The sequence below is a fragment of the Triticum urartu genome, chromosome 6A (genome assembly GCF_056163025.1).
Source record: "Triticum urartu cultivar PI428250 chromosome 6A, HENAU_Tu73, whole genome shotgun sequence".
Classification (NCBI taxonomy): domain Eukaryota; kingdom Viridiplantae; phylum Streptophyta; class Magnoliopsida; order Poales; family Poaceae; genus Triticum; species Triticum urartu.
Window position 1 is genome coordinate 517162724 of NC_141878.1, and position 9606 is coordinate 517172329.

Consider the following 9606-nt stretch of genomic DNA (forward strand, 5'->3'; position numbering starts at 1 on the left):
GAGGCTCAAGGTATTTAATTCCTCAGGCGGCATCAGGTAAGAAGAGTGTTATGCCAGTGTCTTACGATGTGTGTGCTTGACGCAGATGGTGCGGCCGCCGTGGAGAGTCTTAGGGCAGAACTTGCCCGAGCTAAAGAACAAGCCAGAGAAAGTGATGCGGCTGCCAAGAAAGCCCTTGAAGAGCTGAGAGCCGAACAGGCTGCTCATTGCCGAAGCAAGGAAGAGATGGCCGAGATGGCCGAAAAGTTAAAGAGCGCTGCAGACCGTTGCAAACTTCTTGAGAAAGAAGACCAGGTGAAACAGACGGACTTAGAGAAGGCCGTTGCCAATGCCAAGGACGCGCGCTCTGTGATGAGAGCTGCGAACGAGGAGCTGCGTCAGGCCGAACAGATTGCGGCTGGAAAGCCCTTTATGCTGCGAAGGAAATTTTGCGATCCGAAGTTTGCTCCGTTGGACCGGATGTGGAGTGTGGAGGATACCTATCTGGATTTGGCAGCGAGTACTGCTGATGCGACCGAACACTTTCGAGATCAGAAAGATCGTGAAGTGGAAAAGCTTTTCTGGTCGCAGTTTCACAATCCAGAGCGTCCACTAGCAGTGGACGATCGTTTGGCTCAATGGGCCGAACTGAATAGGTTGTCCGGACTCGCCATGAAGTACGTCATGGGTCATCTGTGGCCGGGGAGATCGGAGCAGAAAAGTTATTTCAGCTTGGTGCAGCAATTCCTTGGCGCGGTGCCGCGTATTAATGCAATGAAGAGGTCAGCATGCATAGAGGGCGCAAGGATGGCTCTTGCCCGTGTCAAGACATACTGGGCAGAGATGGAGACCACCATTGTTGCGTCCTGAGATTCGGACAAAAGCCGAGTACCCTTCGAGCACTATTTTCGGGAAGTCCTTGAAGGCGCTCATGTAATAGAGACGCAGTGCTCGAAAGATGTTATGTTATGATAGCATATGTAATTATAAAGTAATATTTTGATAAACTGTAGTGGCCTTTTTATACTTGTGCCTTCAAGTATTGGGAACACCTCCTATGCGGCCGTTTTAAGATATATATATACAAAATCTGAAAGATGGCAGTCGTTGGCTTCAGCCCCCACGCACATAGTGTGGGGGTGCTCGCAGAAGACACATTTTCACACTTAACCCAATGTCTTGGTCCTACAAAGGAGGTGATAGCGCAGCGGGCCAGGCAACCGGACTATAATGCGTTAACACTTTCACTTAGCCATAGGAGCTTGACAGTGAGACTATTTAGGTGGCCCCTTGGTGGCGACTGCGCTCGCCCGAGTTCGGGGCGCGTATGTGCCTGACCGGGAAGCGGCCCTTCGTTAAAGCGGAGGAATCCGATAGATTCCGATAGGTCATCGAGTGGTTGACCAGTCTCACGCTACATCATGACAGTCAGTTTTCGGCTTTCTCTACTGAGGTGCTCGCCCGGCCGAACCGGGGCACAATCGTAGTAGTTCTCCTGGTGCTACCTTAGCCGATAGAGCGGAACGTAAGGTAGCCGAACTCAGGAGCCGGGCAACCCAACATTTGACCAAAGACATGATTCGGAGCTGATGCATATAATGCCAAAACTCGTGGGGCCGAACACTCCCTAAGGTGTTCGGTCTTTACGAGTGCGGGCGAAACAACACTCTTTATTTAAAAAGCCCCTAGTGTCCAGGTACGTGCAAAAATTCTGACGTGGCCACATGCCAATACGCCAGCCTCCTCCTTGGTTATATCAGAAAAAACCAGGGGATGTGTAGCAACAAGAGACAGTAAAAAAGGTTTACGCAGGGTCTTAATCTAAAAAGAATCCTTTAGGACGGGTCCCTACTGCAGGTCTGCGCCTGTGTCTCCGTTGTGCCGTATCCTGGACGGGCGCCGCACGACGTTCATCTGTAAAAGAGAGGAACTGAGTTGAAAACGGGTCATGCCGAACAAAAGTTTAAAATAAACAAAGTGTAAAGTAAAATATATAAAATTGAGCTTTATTGTCTCTTATTGTATATGCATGGAGCCCCTAGTGCGGGGGTATATGGCCACTAAGCCTGCATCAATGATGATTTTTTAGCGAACTCGTCTATCCGCGTTCGTGGTCTTTAATGACCTATTTCGAAGTTTTTTGGCCGGTGAGGCCATTTTACTGTGGGGTTGTCAAAGCGGCCGCACAGTCCTCCGCTCGGGGAGGCGCACTTTAGTGCTTCCCCTTCAAAGAGATGATGCCTCATGGACCGGGCATCTTAAGCGTGAGAGATGCATAATGCGGTATTGCGTTAAAGCGAGCGAAAGCTTCGCGTCCCAGTAGTGCTTGATAGCGACTTGAGAGCGGGACAATATGGAAGGTCAGCTTTTCGCGGCGGAAGTTATTGGCAGAGCCGAATATAACTTTGAGCCAGAGAAGACCCATACAATGGGTGTCCGGACCAGGTGTTACCCCTTGAAAGGAGGTTTTGCTGCGGCGGATTCTTGCTGGGTTTATCCCCATGTGATGGATTGTATCCTGATATATCAGGTTTAGTCCACTATCGCCGTCCATAAGGACATTTGGAAACCGGAGTCCGCCAATTATTGGATCGAGTATCAAGGTAGTCCAGCATGCATTCTTGATATTTCTAGAATAATCTAGCTGATCGAAGATGATTGGTTTTGACAACCAGTGGCGGGACCCTTTGGGGATAGGTCGTGTGGTGCGTACCTTTATGGGCGCCACACATTTTGTTATGTGAAGTAAGTTCACTGTTTTTACTTCTTGTGGGAAGTTCTTTTGTTTCCTGGTGCTCTGCTTTTGGGGTTCGTCCTCGTCTTCGCTTGGTGTGTCGAGCCCCTTGTGTTCGGCATTGAGTCTGCCGGATTGTTTGAAAACCCAACAATCTCTGTGGGTATGGTTAGCAGGCTTCCCGGGAGTACTGTGTATCTGACATATCCTGTCCAGGATTTTATTTAAGTTGGATGGATCGTCCTTGTTATCCTGGAGGGGTGGTTTTGTCTGATTTTGTCGTGAACCTTTGAATCCGGCATTGACTGCCGTGCTCTTCGGACTTTTTTCCTTAGTCCGGCGATGGTCCTTGTTGCGTCGCGGTTTTCCATTTCCATCCCTGGTTTCGGATGTACTTGGGTCGCTGGGGCTGCACCTTGCCAACCAGCTGTCCTCTCCTGCACAAAAGCGGGTCATGAGGCTTGTTAGTACGGACATTGTTCTTGGCTTTTCTTGGCCGAGGTGTCTGGCGAGCCATTCGTCTCGGACGTTATGCCTGAAAGCTGCTAAGGCTTCGGCGTCCGGACAGTCGATTATCTGATTCTTTTTAGTGAGGAATCTATTTCATAACTGCTGAGCTGATTCTCCGGGCTGTTGAGTTATGTGACTAAGATCGTCTGCATCCGGGGGGTGGACATAGGTCCCTTGAAAATTTGCTCGGAAAGCATCCTAGAGCTCTTCCCAACTTCCAATTGTGTTTTCAGGAAGGCTTTTAAGCCAATGCCGGGCTGGCCCTTTAAGCTTAAGGGGTAAATATTTTATGGCGTGGAGATCATCTCCTCTAGCCATGTGTATGTGGAGGATATAATCCTCGATCCAGACTCCAGGGTCTGTTGTTCCATCATATGCCTCTATGTTTACGGGTTTGAATCCCTCTGGAAATTCATAGTCCAGGACCTCATCGGTGAAACATAGGGGGTGTGCGGCGCCCCTGTATTTGGGTGTGCCGGATTCTGATGATGGCTTTATTGCGTTGCTTACGAGAGCTTGCTTTCTTGGACCATAAATGGACCTAACTGGGCCATGATGCGAATCCTTAGGTGGGTCGCATGCCGATTTAAGTGCGGCGCCGCTTGCCGCTTTATGGGGTCGTCTATCCGACCCTGTGGCTTTCTTATTTTTTGAATGCAAGGGCTCTAGGGCCTCTTCGTCGAATTCAGGCAGTAGCTTTCTTTTCGGATAGCTTTTAGTGCGGCGACCGTCTCCGTATTTATCTGCGGTATTGATTAGTTTGCTCCATCTAATCCGGAGTGCATCTTCCGCTGTTTTTAGCTTCCGCTTCTGCTTTTTCAGGCTGCGTGCAGTTGCAACGAGCCTCTCATGGAGATTCTTCTGCTCCATGGGTTTATCCGGCGTGAGGTCGTCCGGAATGCCGTTTTCGCCGGAGGAGGGATGTTCGGTTTCTCTATCCGTGTTGCTCTGTTCAGACGGTTGCTCTAAGGCCTGCTCGTCGTCTACCGGCTGGTCCTGCTCTATGGCTGGATTTTTATCGAGGCAGGGCTTGGGTCGGCGTTTACGCCGACGCTTTGATTGCTTTTCAGGGGGTCGATCTCCCGTTCCATCCCCTTTTCCCTCGTTGTCGCTTCCTTTAGGGGTATCCACCATGTATACATCGTGAGATGAGGTGGTTGTCCAATGCCCTATGGGCGTTGGTTCATCGGTATCTCCTGCATCGTCATCCATGCCGTCGATGTCTCCGGAGTCGAAGTTGAGCACGTCGTTTAAATTGTCGACAGTGGCTACCAAGTGGGTGGTGGGTGGGCTTTGAATTTCTTCATCGTCCATATCCCATCCTCGCTGACCGCAGTTCGGCCAGGGCTCTCCTAATAAAGAGAGAGACTTGAGAGAATTCAGGATATCGCAAAAAGGCGAGTGCTGAAAGATGTCCGCGGCGGTGAACTCCATTATTGGCACCCAATTGGATTCGATCGGCAGGGGCGCGGGGGGTTCGGAGTCCGAAGAGGAGTCCGGATCCTCGGAGTCGTGAGTCACGCGGAGTGTGGGGCCGGCGTTCGACTCGATCGCCTTTGAGATCGCAGCCCCCGAGGTGACGTGCAACCGCTCATCCTCGATTGACACAACTGGCTCCGAATTAAGGGTCAGAGCTAGTGCGTTTGCGGCCTCCGGGATACTATTCGGTGACAGAGCTAGATCATGCCGCGCGAGACAGTGTGGCGCGCTTGGTTGTGGCTCGAATCCGTCGAAGATCAAATCTCCGCGGATGTCTGCCATGTAGTTTAGGCTTCCAAACCTGACTTGATGGCCAGGGGCGTAGCTTTCGATCTGCTCCAGGTGGCCAAGCGAATTGGCCCGCAGTGCGAAGCCGCCGAAGACGAAGATCTGTCCGGGGAGAAAAGTCTCACCCTGGACCGCATCATTGTTGATGATCAAAGGAGCCATCGGGCCTAAAGGCGACGACACAGAGGAACTCTCAATGAAAGCACCAATGTCGGTGTAAAAACCGGCGGATCTCGGGTAGGGGGTCCCGAACTGTGCGTCAAGGCCGGATGGTAACAGGAGACAAGGGACACGATGTTTTTACGCAGGTTCGGGCCCTCTCGATGGAGGTAATACCCTACTCCTGCTTGATTAATATTGATGATATGGGTAGTACCAGAGTAGATCTACCACGAGATCAAGGAGGCTAAACCCTAGAAGCTAGCCTATGGTATGATTGTTGTATATGGAGTTGATGTCCTACGGACTACAACCCTTCGGTTTATATAGACACCGGATAGGGTTAGGGTTACACAGAGTCGGTTATAATGGTAGGAGATCTTGAATATCCGCATCGCCAAGCTTGCCTTCCATGCCAAGGAAAGTCCCATCCGGACACGGGATGAAGTCTTCCATCTTGTATCTTCATAGTCCAGGAGTCCGGCTGAAGGTATAGTCCGGCTACCCGAACACCCCCTAATCCAGGACTCCCTCAACTCTACTTGGCGTGGAAAGCAAGCTTGGCGGTCGAAGATTCCTTATTATGTAACCGACTCCATGTAAACCCTAGATCCCATTGGTGTTTATATAAACCGATGGGGATAGTCCGGAAAGGACAACACATATATTCATACCCACATAGGCTAGACTTCTAGGGTTTAGCCATTACGATCTCGTGGTAGATCCACTCTTGTAACACCCATATTCATCAATATCAATCAAGCAGGACGCAGGGTTTTACCTCCATAGAGAGGGCCCAAACCTGGGTAAACATTGTGTCCCCTGTCTCATGTTACCATCGATCGTAGGCGCACAGTTCGGGACCCCCTACCCGAGATCCGCCGGTTTTGACACCGACATTGGTTCTTTCATTGAGAGTTCCACTATGTTGTCGACAGAAGGCTCGATAGCCCCTTCAATCATCAGTAACGACGTTGTCCAGGGAGAAACCTTCCTCCCCGGATAGATCTTCGTATTCGGCGTTTTCGTACTGCGGGCCAACTCGTTTGGACATCTAGAGAAGATCGAAAGCTATGCCCCTGGCCATCAGGTCAGATTCGGAAGCCTAAATTACGTCGTGGACATCCGGGGAGATTTGATCTTCGATGGATTCGAGACCGAGCGGTAACCGCTCCCCTTTACCTCGATGAACATGGCCTAAACCTGTCATCGGGCCGCATCCAGGAGATAGCTCCTATAGAAGCTCTGGCCTTAAATCCGGAGCAGGTCAAGTTGCCCAAAGTTGGGAGGCTCGACCCCATCATGGGGGCTACCGATTCAGCGGCGCTGGAGCCGCACGCAGATCCCACTTCATACGGTATCCGCATCAACGGAACCTCGGACTCGCCTCTGACGCGGAACTCCAAACCCTGCGAGCTCGCGTATACCGAACTCGATTAGTTGTCGATCTTCAAGTTCAGTGCCGCAGATGTCTGCCGACACTCGCCCATGGGTGACATGCTAAACTCACTAAAAACCCTATCCCTGGCAGACGACCCATCGCCGAACTATATTCGGTTTGAACTTTCAGCGGACGATGGAGAATTTTGTTTCCCACCCGCCACCCACTTCATAGCCACTGTTGAAAACCCAACCAACACACCCGACCCCAGCTCCGAAGACATCGACGGTGTGGACGATGATGAGGGGCAGGGCCAGAGCTTACTACCCGCTCCACACGGGACGACTACTTCCTGGTATGACGTGTGTATGATAGACACACCTTACGACACTCTCGATGATGATAAGGAGGATCCGGCCGAGAATAAACCGCCTGGTACACAGCCCGGACACCGGCACCCTAGGTCACATCGCCCAAGAGAAAACACTGCCAGCACCAGAGAAGACATCACTTCAGACAATAAAGACCCTGTTAAGGTAGAATCTGAGCAGGATGAATAGGAAGGCGGGCAAGACAACTCTGATGAACAGACCACATACGGGGACTCGGAGGACAGCAATTATCTCCCACCCTCCGAGGAAGAGGAGACCTTCGGCAACAAGGATTTTACCATGCCCAAGGAACCTCTAGAGCAGGAGCGCTTTAAACCCTGGCTTATAGCCACTGCAAGGGGCCTACGAAAGAAGCAGCTATAGCTTCAAGCAAGCTAAGATTATCTCAATGACATATGGACTGAAGTCTTGGTCGTCGAAGAATACGGCCTTCAGCCCAGTCAAAAGCCACCCCAAGAATAGGTGGCTCCCTCAACACGAGGGCAGGGTGATGGAACCCATAACACCATCAAACAATGCGGCAGGCCGACCACAATCCGGTCCAGACAAAGCAGCAGCCCAGGCAGAGCACCACACCAACCCATCCGGCTGTCAAAACAAAACAGCTCAGGGGAACACCAACGATATCAACCAAGACGCGGAGGGTAGATCAAGACGCACAAGATCGATGTACATATCACAAGGATATACCCCGACCGACGACGATGGTCGCCTATCCAGAAACTACGGAGCTGACCACGCCCGGTCTAAGCACCGTAAACAGAGCCCGTCGAAGGTACTTCATAGTGTGGCCCAACATAGAGGAGTCGCACACCCCCTCTGCTTCACGGACGAAGTAATGGAACACGAATTTCCAGACGGGTTTAAACCATTAACATCGAATAATACGATGGGACAATAGACCCCGCAGTATGGATCGAGGGTTACCTCCTCCATATTCACATGGCCTGCGGAGACGACCTCCACGGCATTAAATACCTACCTCTCAAGCTTAAAGGGCCAGCTCGGTACTGGCTAAATAGTTTGCCAGAAAATTCTATTGGCAACTGGGAGGATTTGGAAGACGCCTTTCGAGACAACTTCCAGGGAACATATGTCCGGCCATTATGTGCCGATGACTTAAGTCACATTGTCCAGGAGCCCGGTGAGTCAGCTAGGGAGCTCTGGACCGGGTTCTTTGTAAAAAAGAACCAAATTGTCGACTGTCTGGACGCAGAAGCCCTCGCGGCCTTCAAACATAGCGTCCGGGATGAATGGCTCGCGCGTCACCTCGGCCAGGAAGGACCCAAATCCATGACAGCCCTCATCGCTCTAATGAACCGCTTCTACGCAGGAGAAGACAACTGGCTCGCTCGTAAAAGCAATGACGCCAGCGGCCCGGGCACTTCCGATATCCAAGATGGCAACGACAAGCCACGACGAACCGAACATAACAACATACACGACACAGCGGTGAATGCCGGATTTCACAATCCGAAGCCCGGTCAACGGAAGAAGCCACTAAAGGCAAACCAGGATGGACCATCCACCCTTGACAGGATATTGGACCGACCTTGTCAGATTCACGGTCTCCCTGCTAGGCTAGCTAATCATACCAACCGTAACTGTTGGGTCTTCAAGCAGGCAGGCAAGCTTAACGCTGATCACAAGGAGAGGAGGCCACCAGGTCAGAAAGACGACGGATCGGCTCGCCAGCAGAACACCAGGGGATAGAAAAAGTTCCCCTCCGACGTTCGACCACTCCCGGAATGCAAATAGCAGTTCAGCTTCCGCCACCCACCTACTGTACTGGCGAAATTTGCACCACGCGCACATCACTACGCACTCAAGATACCATGGGCATCGGCGGAAGCACAATTGGGACAACCCTACAAGCATTCCTGTAACGTTTTTATATGTTTTTCTCATTTTTCGGTATCATGTTTAAAGAACAAGTGACAAACTAGAAAGCATCTAAAACGGACTCTATCGGAGTTCGGATCCATGCACTCACCTAAGGGTCTATTTCCGTTAAGGATCCCACTCCCCGAGGATGGGCTACGCATATGTGCGACATGAGGTCCAAAATTACCTTTGGTAGACCGCACTCTTTACTCTGAGCCTGTACTATGCCCCTTTTTCCTCTGATCCCGACCACGAGCATGTCAAATAGCCGGGTCCATGGTTTCTCTATATATACATAAATTTATCATTGGCACATCGCTCCATTCTCAGTAAGCCTCACTCGAACCGATCTCTCATATCCTTTCAACAATAAAGTACGGCCTTATCGGCTGCTTTGCAGATGCACCTCGGCACACCCTGCCAGGGGCTCGACATGTGAACGAATGAGTTGCCAGTAAAAGTCCAAACAGCTCCATAGCATACTTTGGCGTCGCAAGTTTGGCCTTATATGCATCAGCTCCGAATCATTGTCTTGGGTCAATAGTTGGGTTGCCCGGCTCCTGTGTTTCCTACCCTACGTTCTGCTCTATCGGCTAGGGTAGTAAAGGGAGAACTACGACGATTGTGCCCTGGCCTAGACCGGATGAGCACCTCAGTAGAGAAAGCCGAAAACTGATTGTCATGATGCGGTGAGAGCTGGTCAACCACTTGACGACTTATTGGAATCTTTAGTGATTCTCTGTGTAATACGAGGGATCTTTTTCAGATCAGATATGTAAGGCACCACACGCTTCATACAT